The sequence below is a fragment of the Balaenoptera borealis genome (genome assembly GCF_965194805.1).
Source record: "Balaenoptera borealis genome assembly, chromosome: 12".
Lineage (NCBI taxonomy): Eukaryota > Metazoa > Chordata > Mammalia > Artiodactyla > Balaenopteridae > Balaenoptera > Balaenoptera borealis.
Window position 1 is genome coordinate 68,090,568 of NC_138869.1, and position 25,906 is coordinate 68,116,473.

The 25,906-nt window shown below is 38.5% G+C and overlaps 1 long non-coding RNA gene across 3 annotated transcripts in view; it reads right to left on the reverse strand.

Annotated features, from left to right (window-relative positions):
- The window catches only part of LOC309607999, a 79,122-nt gene that overhangs the window by 18,013 nt on the left and 35,203 nt on the right, over positions 1-25,906 (reverse strand). For 2 of the 3 annotated variants that reach the window (XR_014232601.1, XR_014232603.1), the window contains exon 1: positions 968-24,635. This is a non-coding gene — a long non-coding RNA (uncharacterized lncRNA). Of the gene's footprint in view, positions 1-967; positions 24,636-25,906 lie in introns of those variants that run through there. The other variant, XR_014232602.1, reaches the window with a different exon arrangement.

A 25,906-nucleotide genomic window follows, 5' to 3' on the forward strand; every position in this document is an offset into this window, starting at 1 on the left:
GGAACTATGAGCTCTGCTGGCTGGAAGCCACATGCCTTGTGGGGGAACAGATTCTTTGACCACCTCCAACAACAACTCCCAACCTCTTTGGAATTCTGACATCCCATCACTATCTATTTGATTATCTAGTCTTGATATGACAGCTTCCATCTTGCAGGAAACAAGTTACACAGCGTCGATTCATTACATTTTTTCAAATGAATGTGAATGAACAAGACTTTTATTGCAAGCATTTTACTGCATCCCTTGAAACAACTTGCAACGCCTTGGCTAAACAAACACCATTTTTCAAAAATAAACTCGAGTGGTTGTGTAGCTATTATAGCGCTGTAGCCACTAGGGGAGCATTACTGCAAGAGTCCTAGGAGCTAGCAGAGAGCAGTTGTAACCTCAATCAGGAGACAGCACAGAGAGGGAGAGTTTCCCAGGAGGTCCAGGCACACTTCCTGCAAATGAAGTTCAGGACATTTCCTCAAATCCTTCCAGTAAATCCTCCCTTTACTTGAGCTAGATTCAGTTTTTCAGTCCTTGAAACAAATGATCCTTGACTAGAGCATGCTGAACTGGAACTCAGAAAAAGGATAAATGGAGAAAAATCAGTAAAAAGCTTTGCAGGCCCATCACCTGCCTTCTCTCGTTTGACCATCCGAGCACAATACCCTGTGGGAGTGGAGGGTGAGAGAGAGCTTGCCTCTGTGTCTGGTATCACTCTCCCACCTAACAGAGCCATCTTGCCATCTGAAATGCTTAACTCGGATAAAAGATGGCATTTTCTTGGCCTCTTTAACTGATATCTTTGGGTAGGGCAAAGGAAAAAGAGACATTGACCAACATGAAGAGGAAAAATAAAACAAAACATGAAAACCTGTGGCAAATAATTCCCACCCAAGCATGCACACTCCTTTACAGAGCACATAAAAGACCCTGGATTTGGAAAAAGACTCCATTCCCTCAGAGTCATACTTACATTTTCAATAAAAATATCTTTGCTCTACACACCCATCTGGCTGCCTGAGTCTACTATAAAACAAGCTCCAGCTTGGCCTGGCTGTAAGGGGGGAATGTGAAGCTGGGAAAATTATTTCCCCAGCTTCTTTTAGCCCCCCCCCCCCTTTATTGTGGTAATTCCTTGACTTTCACACCCAGGTTCCCATAATTGCTTTATTTCCCTTGTGCTTAAGGCCAGGTCAGCACACAGTGGTTGGTGGCCCAGTCCCTCAAGTCTCCTCTTTCTGCCGAGTCACCGTGAGTCTTACTAGTTCATACAGGAAGTAGTAGTGTAGATAAAAGGGTTTGGCTTAGACAGGCTGACAGCCCACAGCTAAGGAGCCCAGTGCCTTCTCTGAGCCTCAATTTCCTAATGTATAAAATAGATATTTCTGCTCTCCTGGGTTGCTGACAGGCTTGCAGAGCTCCAGGCTGGGAGCAGGTACACGCCAGGCTCTACACACTACACTGCGTGGGGCCTGGCCTCTCCCCGAAATGTACTCACCTCCTTAGAGTTTCTGTTAGTGGGTCCAAGAGTGCATGGAATTTAAGAACAAGTTGATAAGGCAACGAGAAGTGGGCAGAGGACGGAGGACGTTTGCTCAGGGGCACTTTTGTGCCCTCACATCCCACTGCAGGGGTAGAATGTGCTTTCGTACACTTACCATGGACTCAGATGAAAACTTCAGAGGAGGTTGAGGAAGCCATCGAGCAGAAAGGCTGAAGGAAGGTGAGCAGTAGAAGTCAGCATAATTCTGCATCAGGATCAAAACTGAAATTCTGCAGATAAAATTTTATTGTGAAAGAAAGATGTGAATTAATGGGAATTACAATTTAATGAAGTTAGAATTAACTACTATCTTAGCTGATTTTTTATATACTGAGTTGAAAGGAAGTTTATAGCATTCTTCTTATTATTAATAATATTAATATAATGTTATTATTAATTATTATTATTATCATGTTTAGCCAATTCAGAGTCTTTTGGGGGAACCAAAATGTCTCTTAATGACTTAAAGAAATTAAATTACTTATTTAGAGCCTAGAATAAATCTCTTTGTTAACAAAAGCTTTAAATCCATCATTCAGAGATGGATTCCAAGAAATAGCAAACTTATTAAGATTTAATCATACAGACTAAACAGCCAAGTCCAAGTAGAGAATTTGACTGAATTTAGCTGATGATGTGGATGAGAATTTCATTCTCTGAAATATCTTAGAAAATAAATTCTGGGACTTCCCTGGTGGTCCAGTGGTTAAGACTCCACGCTCCCAGTGCAGGGGGAATGGGTTGGATCCCTGGTCAGGGAACTAAGATCCCACATGCTGCATGGTGCAGCCTAAATAAATAAATAATAAATAAATAAATAGCACTGTAAAAAATGAAAAAAAGAAAATAAATTCTATGACTGTTAATGTGAGGATAACAATCCATGTGCACAACTTTATGTTCAATCTTTATCTAGTTGGTTATAGTTTTAAAATTTAACTAGTAGGCTAATTAGTTACTCCCACACCATTTTCTATAAAGAATAAGCCTCTAAGAAGGTTTTATAAACTAGAACCTGATAACATAAGTTACCTATAGGTGGAAAACAAACGTAAGTACATGAAATAGAACTAGGAATAAATCCAACAAAAAACTGTCTACCATATGAAGCTATTTAGTTACTTTGGTACCAACTTCTTAACCAGGTATGGAAAAAAACAGTTTGACTTTTTATAAATATAAAATATTTAACTTTTTACTTTTTCGAGTTTAAACTTTACCTATTTGAAGCACATTCCAAAAAGATTCCTTTGCACTTCAAAATCTTCTAGTGAGTCTTCTTAAAATTAAAGTCATATCTTATTATGATATTTATATTTAATATTATACCAAATTGAATTACTATTTTTCCACCTGATAGCTTGAAAACAAGGACTGTCATATTACTAGAAAATCCTACAAAAAAGCAAATCTCAGCCTGTGTGAATTCCTGGGAAGTGATAGGATTTTTTAGGGACTTATATACATATCCACATCTATAATTTTTTTAAGATAGAAAATTTCTGTAGGAATTGCTTGCAAGTTTCTGTTTACAGGCTTCAAAGACTTCAGATATACCCTACCCCTCCACTTAACACACTATTCTTTTATTTAAAAGATTTTCCCAATAAAGTGTTAGTTTTATCAGGTTTTGGTCCCTACAAAAGCAGTCACCTTGCAAATTTCAGAAACAGATAGCCCTTAAGATTCAGCACTCACAATCTTAGATTTTCTGAGTCCTACTTTAAGTATTCTGTCCCATATCCTGTCCCACTGAATCATCAAAATACCCTAGAAATTTCAGCATTTTGGCAAAAAAAGAAAAAAGTACATAAGCATTATAATAAAAACATTCACAATTCAAAAATAACTTCAAGCCACAGATGATGAATAATCACAAGCTAAAGAAATACTTTAATTAGTGGTAGAGCTAGTAAGAAATTTTTAAAAGTTGACATCGTGCTAATTGATAAAATGACTTTTTTTCCTAATCTAAGTAAGATTTCTGGTATATCAGTTAAAAGTAGTAACATCAACAATATTTGCCTTGGTATGTCCAACGTAAGACACAACATGTTAATTTCAACAATAATGTTTTGAGTGCTTCTTGGCTTACTCCATACAAGGCAGTATCAAGCACTAAGTACAGTTATAAACAACCCCCAGGGATCTTTCTTTGGCACTCAATTAGGGAAAATTTCTAACATATACAAAAGTAAACAGAATAGTATAAGGAGCCCTCACATACCCATCACCCAGTTTTAATAATTATCAGCTCATTGTCAGTGTTGTACCATATCCCCAACCACAACTCCACCCCATATTATTTGAAATCAAATGCCAGATATCATAACATTTTATCTGTATACATTTATTATTTATTCTTGATTTTAAATACAAGCATAACAGCATTATGCCACCTAAAAAAAAAAACAAAAAACCAATAATTCCTAAATAGTATCAAATATTCAGTCAGTGTTCAAATTTCCCTGCCTCTTAAGTCTCTTTTAGTCTCAAGCTCCTCCTCTGCTATAGTTTGAGTTCCTCCAGAAAGAGACCATAACACAAGGATTCAAGTACACGTAGTTTAAGAAGGTCAGGGGACACCGTGAAGTAGGGAAGAGAGGGCAACCAACAAAGGGTATTAAACATAAACCAACAATGCCATTTAACCATTTACCAGCACATGATTGAAGCTTAATCCTTTCAGGGAAAAGGTATTAACACACACACACACACACACACACACACATGTTAAGCCCCTCGGAATGACCTCCCTGAGAGTTGAAAAAGCAGGGTATTTATTCACCCACTTTATTTAGTCATTGATTAAAGGCTGCTTCTGGGGGCATTGATTTCCTGGCACTCCTGACCTTCCAAAAGTGGGCAGAGGGGAAAAGCTTCCATGGGTCAGGGGGAAAAGCTCTTTGGCACAGAGGAGCTAGTAACAACTGGAAGTCGGGTTGAGCACAGTGAAAGGTACAAAAGACAGGGGTGAGCACTGACAGCATCTGCTACACACTCTTTCCCCTCCTTGCCATTTATATGGTGAAGACACTGGGTTGCTTTGTCCTGGAGAATTTCCCCCACTCTGGATTTTCCTGACTGCCTCCACATGGTGTCTTTTAATCTGTTTGCTGGCCCCTGCATTTCCTGTGTTCTCACTCTCCAGTGGGTAGTTGGTTACAGACTTGATCACTTAACAGATTGGATATAGCAGATATATAATGCCCAGGACTTTTCATTAGCAGATATATAATGCCCAGTTGTCTTTCTTAGATATTTTTGCCAAGTTCATTATTTCATTAGAGCTTGCAAATATTCTAACTCTCATTCCTTTTTCACTTACTAGCAGGAATACTTCTATAATACAGAAATTTCCTCTTGTCAACTATTTGCTTACTCCGTGATACATTTAGTACAAGAAAGGTAGGATAAACACTTGATCTTTTCCTTTTATTTACCAATTCTCAAAGTCCTCTGTAGGTGACCAGGAGTTCTTTATTTTTTATGAACTCATGGATTTAAACATATCTGCTGTGTTTCAATCCATAGCTCAAATGTTTCTTTTCAAAAGAAGTATATCTGTTAATATGCCTTAATGTCATCTTTAGAGGATTTTTAAAACTTTTTCTTTTTGAGAATTATGTTTTATTTGGTGGACAAAACTGAGGACTTAGCCTGGAACATAGCCTCTCAGCTAGTTCTGGGTGACTGTTCTGCAGAGGTGGGGGGAAGCCAGGCTATATAGGAGTTTTTGTAACAAAGACCAAGTAGTGGTACATCAAAACATTACTGTTAATTAAAGAAAGCCAAATATCTCAAGTTAAGGAATTTAGTACCTTTCTTTTTTATTTTTTTGAATTTTATTTTACTATTTTTTATACAGCAGGTTCTTATTAGTTATCCATTTTATACATATTAGTATATATATGTCAATCCCAATCTCCTAACTCATCCCACCACCACCAATCCCCCACCTGCTTTCCCCCCTTGGTGTTCATACATTTGTTCTCTACATCTGTGTCTCTATTTCTGCCTTGCAAACTGGTTCATCTGTACCATTTTTCAAGGTTCCATATATATGCATTAATATACGATATATGTTTTTCTCTTTCTGACTTACTTCACTCTGTATGACAGTCTCTAGATCCACCCACATCTCTACAAACGACCCAATTTTGTTCCTTTTTATGGCTGAGTAATATTCCATTGTATATATGTACCACATCTTCTTTATCCATTCGTCGGTCGATGGGCATTTAGGTTGCTTCCATGACCTGGCTATTGCAAATAGTGCTGCAATGAACATTGGGGTGCATGCGTCTTTTTGAATTATGGTTTTCTCTGGGTATATGCCCAGTAGTGGGATTGCTGGGTCATATGGTAATTCTATTTTTAGTTTTTTAAGGAACCTCCATCCTGTTCTCCATCGTGGCTGTATCAATTTACATTCCCACCAACAGTGCAAGAGGGTCCCCTTTTCTCCACACCCTCTCCAGCATTTGTTGTTTGTAGAGTTTTTGATGATGGTCATTCTAACTGGTGTGAGGTGATACCTCATTGAAATTTTGATTTGCATTTCTCTAATAATTAGTGATGTTGAACAGCTTTTTCATGTGCTTCTTGGCCATCTGTATGTCTTCTTTGGAGAAATGTCTATTTAGGTCTTCGGCCCATTTTTGGATTGGGTTGTCTGTTTTTTTAATATTGAGATATTAAAAAATTTAATTAATTTAATCTGATTTAAATATATTTAAAACAGATCATGCAGTATTATTAAATTATTATTTAATATTTATTAAATAATATTTAATAAATATTAAATAATAATTTAATAATACTGCATGATCTGTTTATATATTTTGGAGATTAATACTTTGTCCTTTGATTCGTTTGCAAATACTTTCTCCCATTCTGAGGGTTGTCTTTTCTTCTTGTTTATAGTTTCCTTTGCTGTCCAAAAGCTTTTAAGTTTCATTAGGTCCCATTTGTTTATTTTTGTTTTTATTTCCATTACTCTGGGAGGTGGGTCAAAAAAGATCTTGCTGTGATTTATGTCAAAGAGTGTTCTTCCTATGTTTTCTTCTAAGAGTTTTATAGTGTCTGGTCTTACATTTAGGTCTCTAATCCATTTTGAGTTTATTTTTGTGTGTGGTGTTACAGAGTGTTCTAATTTCATTCTTTTACATGTAGCTGTCCAGTTTTCCCAGCACCACTTATTGAAGAGACTGTCTTTTCTCCATTGTATATCCTTGCCTCCTTTGTCATAGATTAGTTGACCATATGTGTGTGGGTTTATCTCTAGGCTTTCTATCCTGTTCCATTGATCTATATTTCTGTTTTTGTGCCAGTACCATATTGTCTTGATTACTGTAGCTTTGTAGCATAGTCTGAAGTCAGGGAGCCTGATTCCTCCAGCTGTTTTTTCCCCTCAAGATTGCTTTGGCTCTTCGGGTCTTTTTTGTCTCAATACAAAGTTTAAGATTTTTTTGTTCTAGCTCTGTAAAAACTGCCATTGGTAATTTGATAGGGATTGCATTGAATCTGTAGATGCTTTGGGTAGTATAGTCATTTTCACAATATTGATTCTTCCAATCCAAGAACATGATATATCTCTCCATCTGTTTATGTCATCCTTGATTTCTTTCATCAGTGTCTTATAGTTTTCTGAGTACAGGTACCTCCTTTGGTAGGTTTATTCCTAGGTATTTTATTCTTTTTGTTGCAATAGTGAATAGGAGTGTTTCCTTAATTTCTCTTTCTGATTTTTCATTGTTATTGTATAGGAATGCAAGAGATTTCTGTGCATTAATTTTGTATCCTGCTACTTAACCAAATTCATTGACTAGTTCTAGTAGTTATCTGGTGGCATCTTTAGTATTTTCTATATGTAGTATCATGTCTTCGGCAAACAGTGACAGTTTTACTTTCTTTTCCAATTTGTATTCCTTTTATTTCTTTTCTTCTCTGATTGCCATGGCTAAGACTTCCAAAACTGTGTGGAATAAGAGTGGCGAGAGTGGACATCCTTGTCTTGTTCCTGATCTTAGAAGAAATGCTTTAAGTTTTTCACCATTGAGAATGATGTTTGCTGTAGGTTTGTCATATATGACCTTTATTATGTTGAGGTAGGTTCCCTCTATGCACACTTTCTGGAGAGTTTTTTATCATAAATCGGTGTTGAATTTTGTCAAAAGCTTTTTCTGCATCTATTGAGATGATCATATGGTTTTTATTCTTCAATTTGTTAATATGGTGTATCACATTGATTGATTTCTGTATATTGAAGAATCCTTGCATCCCTGGGATAAATCCCACTTGATCGTGGTGTATGATCTTTTTAATGTGTTGTTGGATTCTGTTTGTTAGTATTTTGTTGAGAATTTCTGCATCTATATTCATCAGTGATATTGGTCTGTAATTTTCTTTTTTTGTAGTATCTTTGTCTGATTTTGGTATCAGGGTGATGGTGGCCTCGTAGAATGAGTTTGAAAGTGTTCCTTCCTCTGCAATTTTTTGGAAGAGTTTGAGAAGGACGGGTGTTACCTCTTCTCTAAATGTTTGATAGAATTCACCTGTGAAGCCATCTGGTCCTGGACTTTTGCTTGTTGGAAGATTTTTGATCACAGTTTCAATTTCAGTGCTTGTTATTGGTCTGTTCATATTTTCTATTTCTTCCTGGTTCAGTCTTGGAAGGTTGTACTTTTCTAAGAATTTGTCCATTTCTTCCAGGTTGTCCATTTTATTGGCAAATAGTTCCGTGTAATAGTCTTTCATGATCCTTTGTATTTCTGCAGTGTCAGTTGTTACTTCTCCTTTTTCATTTCTAATTCTGATTTGAGTCTTCTCCCTTTTTTTCCTGATGAGTCTGGCTAGTGGTTTATCAATTATGTTTATCTTCTCAAAGAACCAGCTTTCAGCTGTATTGATCTTTGCTATTATTTCCTTCAGTTCTTTTTCATTTATTTCTGATCTAATCTTTATGATTTCTTTCCTTCTGCTAACTTTGGGGGATTTTTTTTATTATTCTTTTAAAACTTTTAAAGAGATTTCTCCAGCAAAATTTCCCAATTTGCAGCTCAGAAAATATTATCATCGTTCCCAAAGACCATAAAGTAAAATTCATCCATCTTGCAAATCAGAAAACTGGGTCTCCAAATCATAGAACTAATTTTTTTTCACTTTTTTGTTTGAAATAATTTCAAATTTATGGAAAAGTTGCAAAAATTGGACAAAAAGTCTATATAATCCAGATTCATCAAATGTTAATATTTTGCCACATTCACTTTCCCAGTCTCTGTCTCCTCATCTCACTCTCTTTTTTCTCTTTCCCCATGTGTCCACACACACGCACACACACACACACACACACACACACACACACATTACCTTTATCAAAATTAGAAATCTGACATTGATACAATACTAATTATCTATCATTCAGCTTGTATTCAGATTCTTCCAATTTTCCTAGTAATGTCCTTTATAGCAATTCAGGAGCCAACATGGATCATGAATTGCATTTAGGTGTCACAACTCTTTGGTCCCTTTAATCTGGACTGGTTCCTTAGCCTTTCTTGATCTTGACACTGACAGTTTTGAAGAGTGCAGAGCACTTGTAGAACAGGAACTAGTGTTCACTCTTCTCAGCCTCTTCTATAGTTGGTGTTGCCTTGGCAGTAAAACTTGGTGTGTGCTATCCTGACCTTCAAGAATCTATTTCTTAAGGGTGAATAAACCTAACAACTCATTTTCATGAATCTATATGTGTAACATCTGAATCCACATACACATATAAAGATTCAAGGCAAACTTACAAAACAGTTGTGGCAGTGGTAGCTAGTACTTATAGCGCTTACCCCATCACATATACTGTCATTTAATCCTCATAACAACCCTAGGAGATCAACACAATTATCATCACCCCTATTTTATGGCACAGGAAACTGAGGCACAGAAAAGTTAAGTAGCTTGGCCTGAACCACACAGCTAGAATACAGCAAAACCTGAACTTCAACCCCATAAATCTGGCACCAGAGGCTTCTATGGGTTCCGTCTCTCCCAGATAAACCTCATCACCTCTTTCACAAGCATCCAGCCTGGTGAGTGAGTACTTGGACCTGATGGTAGGTTGGCATATGATCTGGGTAACAAAACCCTCAGGAACTATGTCTTGGTCTACTTCATAAGCCCCATACTCTACATCTAAGCCAGGTAGGAAATGAAGACCAGAGAAGCAATAAGTTAGCAACAGACATAAATTCTCTGCAAGCAAGAAGTGGCAGTGTCTGGACAAATTGTCACAGAGTCATATTAAGTTAAATATTTACTCCCGCTGACAGGAGTAAATATTACATTTTTAATTATTATCCACTTTAACCAACATTTAGCTTGTGTCCACTGTGTATGGGAGACCATACTATGCATTTTGGAAAAAATGCAAATAGAAAAAAGGGTCTAAGGGAGCAATATGCATTCATGAAAAAACAAAAGCCTACAAATATTTATCCAAAAGTATACACATGTTGATAAGTTAGTATTATACAAAAAAAACAGTGTTCACACAGACCCTGAGGGAGCCATCAGAGAAGGGAAAGTTTATGGAGATAAATTTCTCCTTGAAGGTGTAGGTTTTAAAATAGGTTTAGAAGACATAGAGAACAAACGTATGGATACAAAGGGGGAAAGGGGGGTGGGGTGGGATGAATTGGGAGATTGGGATTGACACATATACACTACTGATACTATGTATAAAATAGATAACTAATGAGAACCTATTGTGTAGCACAGGGAACTCTACTCAATGCTCTGTGGTGACTGAAATGGGAAAGAAATCCAAAAAAGAGCGGGTATATGTATACGTATAGCTGATTCATTTTGCTCTACAGTAGAAACTAACACAACATTGTAAAGCAACTATACTCCAATAAAAATAATTTAAAAATAAAAATAAAAGGTATCGAGACAGAGTAATTATCAGAGACAGTAAGACTGTTGTATTAAAAGATGAAAAAGCCAGTATCAAAGAGAAATAATTAACTGCTTAATAGGGCAGCTTGGTCCAGGAATCAGACCCCAAGAGGCTACAGAGGGAGGCCTTCTGTTTGGTGGGGCCTCAGGCAACATTAGTCATTTTAGACCAGACCTTTATTTTTCTTTCAATTTTTTTTATTGTGGTAAAACACACATGAAATTTACCATCTTAACCATTTTAAAGTGTACAGCTCAGTGGCATTAAACACATTCATAATGTTGTACAATCATCACCACCATCCTTCTCGAGAACGTTTTCATCTTGCAAAACTGAAACTCTGTCCCTGTTAAAGCATAACTTGTGTGGCAACCACTATGCTACTTTGTCTCTGAAATTGACTGCATTAGGTACCACAGGTAAATGGAATCATACAGCATTTGTTTTTGTCTTTCTGTGGCTGACTGATTTCAAGTAGCATGATGTCCTCAAGATTCATCCATGTTGTAGAATGTATCAGAGTTTCTTTCCTTTCTGGGCTGAATAATATTCCATTGTATGGCTAGACCACGGTTTGTTTCATCCATTTATCTGTTGATGGACATCTGGGTTGCTTCCATCTTTTGCCTATTGTGAATAATGTATACAAATATCTGTTCAAGACCTTGCTTTCATATTCAATATCCTGTAATAAACCATAATGGAAAAGAATATAAAAAATGAATATATATATGTATAACTGAATCACTTTGCTTTACAGCAGAAACTAACACAACATTGTAAATCAAGTATACTTCAATTAAAACAATCAATAAGAGAAAAAAATAAAATAGGTTTAGAAAACCAAGGGACTATGTGGAGTTAAGAGTGTCTTGAGTGGGATAAAGATGCAGAGCTGGGAGGAGATCACACACATGTGGACCTACAGAGGGAGGAGAGTGGTGGACTCACTTGGGATGTGGAAGGATGTTAACAGCAATCGTGACCGTAAAAATCTCCAGACAGGTCCAAATAATGCACATGGGCTCAGGGTTACAGATGTCAGGATGGGGAGACTGTCTCAAGAGCGGGAAGACTTTGGGTTTGGGGGTTTTGTTTTATTTTGTTTGTTTTTTTTAACAATGTGGAACCGATTAAGTAAGCGTGAAAAAGGGGTATGAAAACAGCTCAGTGGATCAAGGTCAGAAGAAAAACATCAGGGCTTTAGAGAAAGCAATGTGTTCTGATAAGTGGTGGGCAGAGAGGAAAAGAGGGTGGAAATGTAAATTTCTTCACTCCAGACATTTTGTCAAAATCGTTGTGGAAAATGAAATGGCAACTGGACACGGAAGTGAGGTCAAGGGAGGGATTTTTTTTAAGTAAGAAGAGAATATAAACTGGCTACAAATTCCCTGAGATTGTGTCTAACCAGAGCTACAGATATGAAATCAGCTCCCAACATCTGCTTTCATGACCTCAGTCGTTAGAAAAATGTGCAGAAGAAACAGGAAAACTGAGAAACATAAACCTTTGAGCAGAAAATAGAGGGGAATCATAGAAAAAAAACTTCATACTATTATGCAAAAGGCCACCTGTATATGCTTACAGTGGAAAGGGAGGAACCAGGGGCATGTGATAAGAGAAAAACACCAGAGTCAGTTAAACTTTAACATGCAAAGATTGAAGGCAAACCTAGAAATAGTAGTAATTGTGGCAGGCCTAGTTAACACTTATGTTGCGCTTACTCTGTGTAGGATCATGTGAGTGTAGAAGCAAAGACCCTACAGAAGGATCCAAAACCCAAGTAGAGACACTGATGTTTTTCATCACATCTCAGAGTTTTGATAAAATGTAGAGGATAGATGGATGCATTCACGAATTCAATAAAACATTTACTGTGAACACTAGGGGTACAGAGATGAATTCACTACAACCCCTTCAGTCAAGGAGCTCCCAATCCAATGGAACCGGCAGATAAGGACAGTCCAGTGCAACAGCGGCCACCAAGGACAGAGTGACAAACACGTGTTCCACTGAGGCGTGGGGTTCCACTCAGTGGACTCCCAGGAGCCCCTCTTTTATCCTGGGAAGATGCCCATCACTCAGGATGTTCTTTGGTGTTCTTAGCGTTGCCTCCTGCAGGATGACTACTAACCCTGCCCCAAGAAAGATGGTCTCTATTGATCCTTCCAGCCCCATTGTCACCTCACTTCTAACCTTGCGGAGTGGACCTTGATGTTATCACAAAGAGGGACTTCACCTCACCTATATTGGAGCTCTCTTACTGGTGTTCCAAAAGGTTGTCTGGCTCCTAAAGATTATTTTTTGTAATTTTCTCTCTAACGCAACTTGAAATACCTCTACTGTGTTCAACCTTGAGTAAGCTTCTTAACCAGCTTCTAGTGAGGTTAAGAACACACAGATACACACAGACACACACACACAACACACACACACACTCTCTCTCTCTCTCTCTCTCCTTTGCTCAGTAATCTAAATCTCTGGTTTTTTTTAAATTTTATTGAAGTATAGTTGATTTACAATGTTGTGTTAATTTCTGCTGTACAGCAAAGTGACTCGTTATACATTTATATTCTTTTTCATATTCTTTTCCATTATGGTTTATCCCAGGATATTGAATAGAGTTCCCTGTGCTCTACAGTAGGACCTTGTTGTTTATCATCCTATATATACTAGTTTGCATCTGCTAGTCCCAAACTCCCAGTCCTTCCCTTACCCTCATCCCCTCCCCCTTGGAAACCACAAGTCTGTTCTCTATGTCTGTGTTTCGATGCCTGAACATCAATCCCAACTCTTACACATCATCCCTGCTTAAGGTTCCCAGGAACATCTAGTCCAGAGGCTTCTAGGTAGCAAGGCCACTCGGTTTCCCCCAGGGGCACAGTCTTGGGGGAAGAAGGGGGTTGTGGGGAGGTGCTTTGCTGTTTTATTATGTAAGAGGGAGAAGCACCTGGAAAAGTGAGTTTTAGTGAATGAAAGTGATCATGTGACAATGCCTCCAGGCTTACTTCAGCAAATGAAAGGAAGTGAAAGTCAAGCTCTCAATCTCCTTTTCACAGGGAATCACCTGATCACAGTGACTCAGCACCATCAGACATTTTTGTCACTGGTGCCTGATTGGACCCAAACATTGCTCCAAACGTGTTGCCTTGTCACGCCTCACCACTGTTACTAGGAAAACATATTCAATGCAGGAAAACGTATTTGTTACACTAAAAGCAAAGATAGAGATTGCAGGGCAGAAGCAGATAGTGATCAGATCAAAGCTGCCTTTCAAAAGACATTTGTCATTGGTTCACACTCTCCCATTTAAGCTCTTGCTGACTCACTGTAAACTACTCAAAGCTGCACCGAGCTAATGTTCAGAAATTCATTCTATATGGAAGCAAAGTCCAATATCAAATTCGTAAAAGCATGTGACTTGGTCTATTCACACCTGAACATACAGTTAGTCGTGAGTCACTCGCCAACTCAACATGATTGTAGGAAAATGGAATAACCAGCCACTCAAGTGAGGTCAATGAGGGTTATTTTTAATAAGAAATAAGATTACAAATGGCCACAACCTCCCTCTGCATTGATGTTTCTATGCATATATATACATTCTCACATGAAACTCTTTACAAAACTAAAAGCCAAGTGAGTGGAAATACCTGTAACTCGAACTAAGACTAGAGTGAACAAGGACTCTACAGATTACAATTTAGTTGTATATTTCCACTTCCTTTCCCATCATTCCAATTATACATTTTTTTAATGTAGTGAGGTATAATATACATACTGTAAAGTGCACAGATATTAAATGTGGGGTGGATGAATTTTTCCACCTGCGCTTACCTATATAACCTATATAACCACCATCCAATTCAAGATAGAGGACATCTCTGCTCATTGCCCCTTCCCAGTAAATATCTCCCCAGAATGAAACTATTCTGACCTCTATCATCACAATTTATGTTCTTGAAATTTATGTAATTTAAATCTTTAAGATACAAAAAAGAAAAAAGATACATACTTTTAATTTTATTTAATTTTATAAAATGTGATACATTCAAAAGGTACAAAAGTGATGTTTCTCTCCCAGCTCTGACCTCCAGGAACTCAGTTCCTCTACCCAAAGGCACCCAATGATATCAGCTTCCTGAGTATGTCTACAGAAATATTTACTCAGATGCATACAAATGCATGTGTATATACATAGCTTTCCTCCCTTCATACAAGTTCTATAGAATACCGTATACACAATGTTCTATACCTTGCATTTTACACACACACACACACACACACACACAATATCGGGGATATTGTTCCCTATTCAAGACTTTCCCTATTTTTACTGTGCCAGAGTATTCCATTATTGAATCAGTCCCCTATTGATAAATGTTTAGGTTATTTCCCGTTTTTTGTTATGATGAACATACACGGAAGTAAATCTATGAAGTAGATTTACTTACACGGAAGTAAAAGTACAGTTCTGGGTCAAAGGACATATACATTTGCAATTTTTATAGATTTGCAAAATTCATCCCATGACATAGAAGTTGTTCCCATTTAAATTCCAATTTAAACTCCAAGATCCTATTTGCTCACACCTTTGCCAACACAGGGTGCTATTAAACTTTTGGATCTAAGCCAATCTGATAAGGAAAAATGGTTTCTCTAGGTAGATCTAATTCGCATTTCTCTCATTGTAAGGCTGAGCATATTTTCATGTATCTAAGAGCCATTTGTATTTCCTTTTCTGTGCACTCTCTTTTTGTTCATTTTCTTATTTAATTGTTGTTGTATTTCTTTGAAGATATGTCTTACATATTAGGGAATTCATCCTTTAATTGGGAAATGTCTTGCAAATATTTTTCCCTAGCTTATTATCATTTGTTTTTCTTTATGGTAGCATTTGCCGTACAGATTTTTTTATGTAGTTGAATTTTATTGTATGGCTTCTGACCTTTCCACTTGAAGAATATAAAAGAAGATTTTCCCATGGAATCTCTTGGTGTTTTAATAGTTTGTTTTTTCTTTATGTTTAAATGTCTGATTCATCTGGAATTTATTTGGGTATACGATGTAAGGTATGGATATAACTTTATCTTTTTCCAGATGACCATTCAGGTTTACCAACACCATTTATTAAATAACTGCCTTTTCCCTCTTGATTTGAAGTATTGTTGTTATCATATCCTAAATTCTATGTGTCTTAGAGTTTCTGTCTCCCATCATTGATCTAGAGTTCCTACCTCTCAGCAGTTTTTAGTACCAAACTGTTTTAATTATTACATTTTAAAATGTTATAACAGCTGATAGGGCTAACCACCTCCACTCTGCCCTCCCCCCTTCATTGTTTTATTTTGTTTTGTCTTTTTCAGAATTATCCTAGTTATTCTTTTTTTTTTTTTTTGGCTGTGTTGGGTCTTTGTTGCTGCACGCAGGCTTTCTCTAGTTGTGGAGAGTGGGGGCTACTCTTCATTGCGGTGCACGGTCTTCTCATTGCAGTGGCTTCTCTTGTTGTGGAGCATGGGCTCTAGGCGTGCAGGTTTCAGTAGTTGTGGCACATGGGCTCAGTAGTTGTGACTCGCAGGCTCTAGAGTGCAGGCTCAGCAGTTGTGGTGCACCGGCTTAGTTGCTCTGTGGTATGCGGAATCCTCCCAGACCAGGGCTCGAACCCGTGTCCCCTGGATTGGCAGATGGATTCTTAACCACTGAGCCACCAGGGAAGTCCCTATCCTGGTTATTCTTCCTAACTGATTTTTCCACGTAAACTTTGGAATCAGCTTGTCTAGCTCCAAATATCTTGTTGGTACTTTTATTTGGATCTCATTAAATTTGTAGATTAATGTAGTGTTAATGTTACCTATTATTATCTAACAGACTACCACCAAAACTTAGTGGCTTAAAGACTTCTTATTATTTCTTATAGCATATTGATAAACTAAGCCCCTCAGGAAAATTTTCACTTGGGGTGTCTCAGGGGCTTGTAGTCAGATGAAGATGTCTTCCCTCATATGTCTGGTGCCTGAGTTGGGACAGCTAGAACAGCTGGGGGCTGGCCAAGCATCTCTCTTTCTCCAAGAGCCTTTCCACGTGGCCGGTTGGGCTTCCTCACAGCATGGCAGGATCACAGGAGTCAGACTTCCTACATGGCTACTAAGGCTTCTCCCAGCCCAAGAATTCCAAGAGACAGGCAAAAGCTTCCAGGCTTCTCATGACCAGGGTTCAGAAGTCACACAGTGTCACTTCTCCCATGTCCTATATATCAAAATAAGCTACAGGGATCGAAATGGAGAGGACTACACAAAAGTGTGACTAAGGGCTGTTTTTGAAGTCTAGCTTCCATACTTATGGAGAGTGACAACATGAATGGGGTCTGTGGAGAAGAGATTATTTATTTGGCTCATGCTCTCAAATAACTTTTAGGCAAAGAGAATTTTTCATTCATTTAGAAGTGCTAAGAAAGAACTTCTGTGATAGAAAATAGAAAATTAGAGAAAGGAAAGGGTTAACCCTACATATAAATGATACGCTTTAATAACACTTTATGGTTCACACAATGCTTTCCTCCCCAATCTCAGCTGATTTTCATTTCTACACAAGACAGCTTTATTGTTCTGGTTTCCCAGATGATGAAATTGAGGCTCAGATGAATTCTAAGTTGCTCAAGGCCGCACAGTTCCTCTGACACTAAGGCCCACCTTGCCCGAGGCAGAAAAACTCAAGTGTCCACAGGAGCCAGGATGATAATCAAAATGAGGTAACTGGGACTGCCCTGGCAGTCCAGTGGTTGAGAATCTGCACTGCCACTGCAGGGGGCACGGGTTCCATCCCTGGTCAGGGAACTGAGATCCCGCATATCCCGCAGGCCATGCTGCGTGGCAAAAAAAAAAAAGAGTTAACTGGCCCAGTTGTATTCTTTTGAAAGAGACACATTTTCTCTGAAAATTAAGTGCATAAGACATTCTTTATTTCCACTAATCATTATTCTCTCATTTCTTGTTAAACATGCCATTGTCTTCAGCTACCTTTGGTTTCCAAAGGTAGCTGATAGAGACGGAGTTGCAAGAAACAGTTTACTCTCTTCTGAAGCTGACCACGAGAAGAACACATCCACACACACGGTCAATGACAAATGAAGGCTTTGGCAGTTGTAGTCAAAAAGAGAGTAGAAAGACTTCTGCAAACTGGAAAGGGAGCTTTCCAGCAAATCCAGCGAATGGTTGTCATGCAGCACTATGGGCTCAGTGTGCAGGTTTTTGATTTTCAGAGCTGTTGCCCATATTTCAAGTGAAGTAGTCTGAGGCTGAAACAGTGACAACAAATTCAATTTTTTTTTAAAGACTGAATTGCCCACCAGCCCCTGAGTATGGGATGGAAGCAGCGGCCTGCTCCAGCCCACGAGCGGAAAGGGTCTTACAATTAGAGTTCCCAGACTGAATTACTGCACAGGTGCTGACCCAAGTTCTCTGAATCTCTCTCTCCACAATATGAAAGCCTCAAACCAAGAGACAAAGGGGAAATTTTACATTGAAACAATGAACACCATGGAAACTGTCTTAGTCTGTTCAGACTGCTAGAACAGAATACCATAGACTGGGTGGCTTAGAAACAACAGAAATTTATTTCTCACAGTTCTGGGAGTCCAAGATCAAGGCACCAACAGATTCAGTGTCTGGTGAGAACCCACTTCCTGGTTCATAGACAGCTGTCTTCTCACTGTAACCTCACACAATGGGGTCTTTTTTATAAGGGCACTAATTCCATTCATGAGGACTCCACCCTCATGACCCAATCACCTTCCAAAGGCTCCACCTCCAAATACCATCACACTGGGGACTAGGAGTTCAAAATTTGAATTTTACGGGGACACAAACATTCAGTCTGTAGCAGAATTACAGCTAAGGCAACAAGAGAACAATCTGTGAAGATTCTTCTACAGCCCTAAGATCAAATAGGACCCAAACAGAGGTCACGATTACCTCTGAAGATAGGCTCATAGGAAATGAACAGACAAGGAGAGAGTCAGCAGCCACTCAGATATGAGGAATCACACTCAGTAAACTTCACACAATAGGACATCTGAAAGGCACCTTAAAATAAATGTTTCAAATGTCAAAGAGATGGTAGCAGGAAGAGAATCTCTAAGACAAGAACAGAACATTCTGAGAAAAGAACCTACAAATCTGAAAGGGAGTCGAATGGAATGGATTGAATTATAATGTACTGATTTGACCTGAATCGAATACTAAACTGACCAATTATTAACTAAGCTTTGTTGTAAATATTGCCTAAGAAGAGAAAAAAAAATGAAGGGAAACAAATATGAATTTGCCTATCAAAATTTTTTTTAATATTCTAAAGTTATTTAGGAAAATTATTTTTAAAAAATCATTCTAAACTTTTTGTCTCAACTTCTACAGTTATTCATTTGATAGTGATTTATATTAGAAGAGGGGCATCATTTCACCTGAGGAAACACATGCTTAAGATAAGGAATGGCACAAAAGCTACTGATGAGAAAAGCATTGTGTAGTATTTCTTCATAGATTAAAGGAACCTTGAAAACCAACACAAATTAAAGGTGTTTCTACTTGGTAAGGTAAGTAATAATGGATATGGACATATTAAAGAGCTATAATTATCATGCCTCAAGTGCACGTAGAGTCAATTTGATATAAAATAAATAATAATATTATTATTTATAATAATATATGATTTTTATATATTATTAATAATATAATTATAATAACAAATAATTTGATATAAAAATAAATAGGAGAAAAAGATAGCGATATAATGTAGCATTTAGAAATGTGTTTAGCCACAAATAACAGAAACTCAAAAACAGCAGCTTAAATACTAAGTTTGCTGCATGCAACAAGAAGTCTGGGGCAGGCCAAGGCTGCTACGCAGGCTCAACAGGCTTCTTCTGTTTTTTACTCGTCTTCATGCTGTCACCCCTTTGTTGCACTATGGCTGCTGTACCTCCAGGTATTACACCTGTATTCTAGACAAGGAGAAGAAGGAAAGGGGAGGTAGGAAGGGGCTGGATCTGTGTCAGGAAAACAAAAGCCTCTGCAGAAACCCTCCGCTTATATCTCATGGAACACTACAGGGTCCCATGGCTCCTGTAACTGCAAGATAGATAGTCTAGTGAAGCAAGTAATTTTAGTTTGGCACACTGGATAAAATTAAGGCTCTTTTAGAAAGAGAGAGGGGATGAGAATTGACATCAGCAGATAGAGGGTCAGCCCTGGCCTCATGATATTATGACTATGTTGATTATTAAACACTGAGAAAGTTATGGACTATTCTAATAAACCTTAGTTTCGATAAACACTATTCACATCAATTTTTGCTAGGTCCTTCCTACTTGCAGGCAAAAGGTGAACTAAAGTACTCCTAAAATTTCCTCTCATTTTGCTATTATAAACAGGTCCGTCTTTCTTTATCCACAATTGCAAAATGTAAAAACAAGACAAACAAATAAAAACTATGAAAACAGGAAAAAAAATGTAGCCAATTTTGTGGCAGAAACTTTATCTGACCTGAGGTGAAGATATTTAGAGCCTTTATTTATATGAATTAGTGTGACTGTTTATTTCATATATTGCAGAAATATTAATGTTTGATTAAGGGGTGCTGCCCCAGACCCTGCTTGGAATATTATGTAATAAACAGTATCATCTAAATTTGAAAAGTTCTGAGTTCCTAACACCTCTATTCAGTGGTTTGAATTGGGGATTGTGGAACCATACTTAGAAAGATGACCTCAATATAAATACACAGCTTGTCAGGGGAATGGCATAAATAACTTTAAATTAAGGCAGGCAGAAATTAAAAAAAAAAAAAAATCCTGAAATTTTGAGAAACTGGAATAAGGTCAAATTAATATGTTGCTTAAATCTGAATAATTTGAACCATTTATATAGTCACTTAGGATGAAGGCATCAAGAATTACATATTTCTAAACTCTAAATATTATGTACATTTGAATGCTAAACAAGTCCTAGGACTAGTCTCAGGAATATCACTGACAAGTATGACTCAATGTTGATATTTGCCTCCCTACGTGACCACAGTATTCACAAGGGTAAAAGGTAAAGCAACTGCACAAGAAGTCTTTGCTCTTGTTTGTTACTCTGAGATTATCCTCCACCTGAAAATACTTAAGCAGATGCTTCTTAGCAATGCAATACAATTGACATCTAATCATTCCCAATGAATACTTTGTGCTTATCAAACTTCTGCTAAAACACATTTATTGACATGATAAATGACAGCCAAACTAGTCAGTGTATTACCTTGTTCAATATCCATATTATATTGTACAAGCACTATATTATACAAGTATTATATAAATACTATTGTAAGGTAAAAAATACAATGAATTAACCTCGCTTGAGCTCTTTGCAGGGCTGCTGAGGCAGAGCTGAGTACCAGGTAAGTGACCAGGCCAGACGACCACCACAACCATGCTTCTCCAATTTTAATGAGCACACAGATGGGGAGGGGCGGGCAGGGGGGCGGTGTTACAACATGCATTCTGATTTAGTAGGCCTGGGGTTGGGCCCGAGATTCTGCATTTCCCCCAGACCTCCAGGTGACACAGATACTGAATGGTGCACCACATTTTCAATAATAAGGCCCTAAAGCTTCTTCCAACCCTGGGTTATCATAATCCTCTAAACAAGGATTCATATACTCTATCTTGAACTGGACTATGGAAACATAGGGTGATAATAATAATAGTTGACTACTGTTAGTTGCTTTGGAGGAAAACATGCATCTCAGAATCTACAAAGTCTTAGGGGAACTCCATGTGATTTAGAAATCAAGCCAGCTTGCCAAGAGGATAATGAAAAACATCATTGAGATGGGGGTGAAAATCTCCAAAGACTAGAAGCCTTTGCTCCGACATGCACCCTGAATATGGCTGTCCCTGTGCCAAGGTCTTACTCAAAGGTAATTAAGCCCAACCTTGAGAAAACATGTGTTCTTACGAGTCTCTTGAACTCCCAGCCTCCAGTGAAGTTAGGCAATTCTGGAGGACCCAGTTAACTTCTTAGGTCTATTACTTGCGAGGAACATTTAGACCCCATAAAGAAACAAGATGTTAGCTAGATAATAGGCCATAAGAGAAGTCGAGCAGAGTGGAGAAGTCCATAATAACTAAGGACAGAAAGGAATTCAGAGTGAATAATTTCTACAGGGCTCTTATACTGGATTTCAACTGGTCTCCTTGTCTCCAGAATCTTTTCATACCAATTTCTGTTTCTTACCACAGTCATCCTCTCCAAAGAGAATTTTTTACGTGCTGCTCTGTTGCAAAGTCCAAGGCTCAGAGAGATAAGGAAATGCTCAATCTTTTGAGTGTACAATTCCATAGGTTTTCATGGAAGAATACAGTTTCATAACCACAACCACAAGCAAGATACTGAATGCTTCCATCATCCCCAAAATCCAGGTCCTATTAAAATCATTCTTCTTTTACTGGAAATTGGTGGCCAATTCGGAGCACTATCAAAATTTATTACAAATGACACTTTCTTACTTTCTTGCTCACTTTCTGGTTTACGAGTTTATGAAACGTCTAGCATTTCTGGTTTTGTCTTCATATTTCAAAAAAGATTCTTTAGTTAACTCTGAATTTGATGATTGTTCTAATAATATCGATATTTAGAAACTTGATTGTTTTCAATGGTTGAAAAGCTGTTTTCTAGCCAAACTTGTAACTTGTAACAAGTATAATTTAATCCATTTCTGCATGCATTCTTTCTTCTTTTCCTAAACACTGTACCACTTGGCTTTTTAGATGCCATATTTCTGAAGATTAATTTTTAGTATAAATTATAGTATATTTTTAATCAATACAAGGTTTAAATCAAGTAAATATAATGTACAGTGAATTAGAATTAATTTATATGAATTAGCTTAATTCATATAAATTGTAATATTTAAAAATCAAATAGATGTACATAAAAGTTTGTATCCATAATATTAAAAAAACCCCTTGTACACTATTGTTGGAAATGTAAAATGATGCAGTTGCTATAGAAAACAGTATGGCAGTTCCTCAAAAAATCAAAAATAGAATTATCATCCAGCAATTCCACTTCTGGGAATATACCTAAAAGAACTGAGGGTAGGGTCTCAAAGAGATGTTGGTACAACCATATCCATAGCACCATTATTCACAATAGCCAAAAGGTGGAAGCAACCCAAGCATCGTCCAATCAATGGATGAATGGATAAACAAAATGTGATATATACATACAGTAGGATATAATTCAGCCTTTAAAAGGAAGCAAATTCTGACACATACTACAACATGGATGAACCTTGGGGACATTATGCTAAGCGAATAAGCCAGTCACAAAAGAACAAATATTGTATGATTCCTCTTATATGTGGTACCTCAAGTAGTCAAATTCACAGGGACAGAGAGTAGAATTATGGTTACCAGAGACTGGGAGAAGGGGGAATAGAATACTTCACGTTCCTTTCCAGGCTCAAAGAGAGGGAAAACCTTTCTCCATCTTTATCCGTTATTGTTTTGAAATCAGAGATTCCAAGGAAAACAGTATCTCCTTAACACAGAAGCTGCCACAAAGCTTTGTCCAGGATTGAAAGTGTGCACTAATGAATAGTTTTCAAATAATTTGTAAACCAGAGAGGTGAGCCTGCTTCTGCCCTGGGGTAGTCACATGGGTGAACTTTTTTGGCAAACACAGGGCAAGAAAGCAGGCATTGTCCTGGGATTAGGATGGAACCCAAATTCTGTGTCTCAGTCAAGGCTGAGAGCCTTGTTATATAAAACTGGGGAGACAGGGAGGAGACAGTGGGTCAATCTGAGTGAGTTCAGGGTCTTCTGGGAGGCAAGAAACTGAAGTTTTAACCATCCCCAGTTCCCTGATATGTGAAGATAGGAAGCTGTCAAGGTGGACCAGGATGCCTCTGAAATTAAATTAACTCCAGGCTAGCAGAGGTCTGAACAGGTGAGCTGAGCCTGCCCTAGAGTCAACAGGGAAAGACTACATCAAACACTGGTCCTGTGGTGATCATTTTGTAATGATATTGAATCACTATGTTGTGTACTATGTTGTTTATCAATTATACTTCAAAAACAAACAAACAAACTGGTAGAAAAAGGGATCAGATTTGTGGTTACCGGAGGTGGGGTGGGTAATATTGGGGAAGCTGGATTGGATGAAGGTATTTAAAAGTTACAAACTTTCAGTTATAAGTAAGTACTAGGGATGTAATGTACAACACGATAAATTAACACTGCTGTATGTTGTATATGAAAATTAAAAGAGTAAATCCTAAGAGTTCTCATCACAAGGGCAAAAAACCTTTTCTTCTTTTTCTTTCATTTTATATCTATATGAGATTACGGACACTCACTAAACTTATTGTGGTCATCATTTCACAATGTATGTAAGTCAAATCTTGTACACCTTGAACTTATACCGTGCTGTGTGTCAATTACATCTCAATAAAACTGAAAGGGGAAAAAAAGCAGCCATTGCTAATGATATAAAGAAGAAAGAACTCATGACTGCTGAAATGAAATTGGGTGCTATGTCCACATTATCTTGGAAACTTAACAGTGGGATCCTAGGGTTCAATACCCTCTTGCCTTAGCATAGAAACAGAGATCTAAAAAATTACATCCATTAGAATATACCAAATGTAACTGGGAACTTACAATTCACAGTTACTTTTGTATTTTTGTTTTTACTTGTAAAACCATTTTTATTGAAAGATGCCATACATATAGAAAAGGGCACACATTATAATTATGTAGCTAGATGAATTTTTACAAAATGATCACACCCACATAGGCACCACCCAGATCAAGATAGACCAGCACCCCGAAGTCCTCTTTGAGCTCCCTCCTTGCTATGAATGTTTGCAAAGGTAACCACTATTTTGATCTTAAGTCATCTGAGATTGATTTTGTCTGTATATCTATTTAATAAAATGGAACCCTATAGAACAAAAACAAACAACGTAGGTCCTGCAGATGCTGGAATGCCTCCTGGCCAGGCAGCAGGACCTGGTGCTTTTGATCCAAGAAACAGGTGTTGAGAGTGGAGTTGTGAGAGGAGTGGTGGATGCACCTCCATGGAGGCCCAGAACTCCGGGAGGGGAGGGGATGGGATGGGATGGGATGGGAAGGGATGGGATGGGATGGGAAGGGATGGGATGGGATGGGATGGGATGGGATGGGATGGGATGGGATGGGATGGGATGGGATGGGAAGGGATGGGATGGGATGGGATGGGATGGGAAGGGATGGGATGGGATGGGATGGGAAGGGATGGGATGGGATGGGATGGGAAGGGATGGGATGGGATGGGATGGGAAGGGATGGGATGGGATGGGAAGGGATGGGATGGGATGGGATGTGATGGGATGGGATGGGATGGGAAGGGATGGGATGGGATGGGATGGGATGGGAAGGGATGGGATGGGATGGGATGGGATGGGATGGGATGGGATGGGATGGGATGGGATGGGATGGGAAGGGATGGGATGGGATGGGATGGGATGGGATGGGATGGGATGGGATGGGATGGGAAGGGATGGGATGGGATGGGATGGGATGGGAAGGGATGGGATGGGATGGGATGGGATGGGATGGGATGGGATGGGATGGGATGGGATGGGAAGGGATGGGATGGGATGGGATGGGATGGGATGGGATGGGATGGGATGGGATGGGATGGGATGGGATGGGATGGGATGGGATGGGATGGGATGGGATGGGATGGGATGGGATGGGATGGGGATGGGATGGGATGGGATGGGATGGGATGGGATGGGATGGGATGGGATGGGATGGGATGGGATGGGATGGGATGGGATGGGAAGGGATGGGATGGGATGGGATGGGATGGGATGGGATGGGATGGGAAGGGATGGGATGGGATGGGATGGGATGGGATGGGATGGGATGGGAAGGGATGGGATGGGATGGGATGGGATGGGATGGGATGGGATGGGATTGCCTGCCCACCCTCAATGAACTGACTGCCAGGAGTTGCCCAGGAGGCACCATTTCAGAGTGGACCACCGTCACCTGAAGATTAGGGACAATTTGTTTTTTTCTGTAACAGTGTGTGCATGGTGGGGAGAGTGGCAACAGCTGATACATCACTTGTGAAAGTTAGACAAAGGCCCTTTTCAGACTTTAGAAGTAACCATGGTGTTTGGGAGTTTTATTTCAACAACTCATAGAAAGGAACCTGAAAGGAGGACTATTAGACTTCTTGTTAATCTGGCAGCTGGGGTTCTGGAGCTGTCTTCAACTCAATATGAAAATCTAAAAGAATGTGACTAATTAAGTCCATGAGGCAGATAAATCCAGCTACACATATAACATAACCCTTATCCAAAAACAGTATTTGAAGTAATAT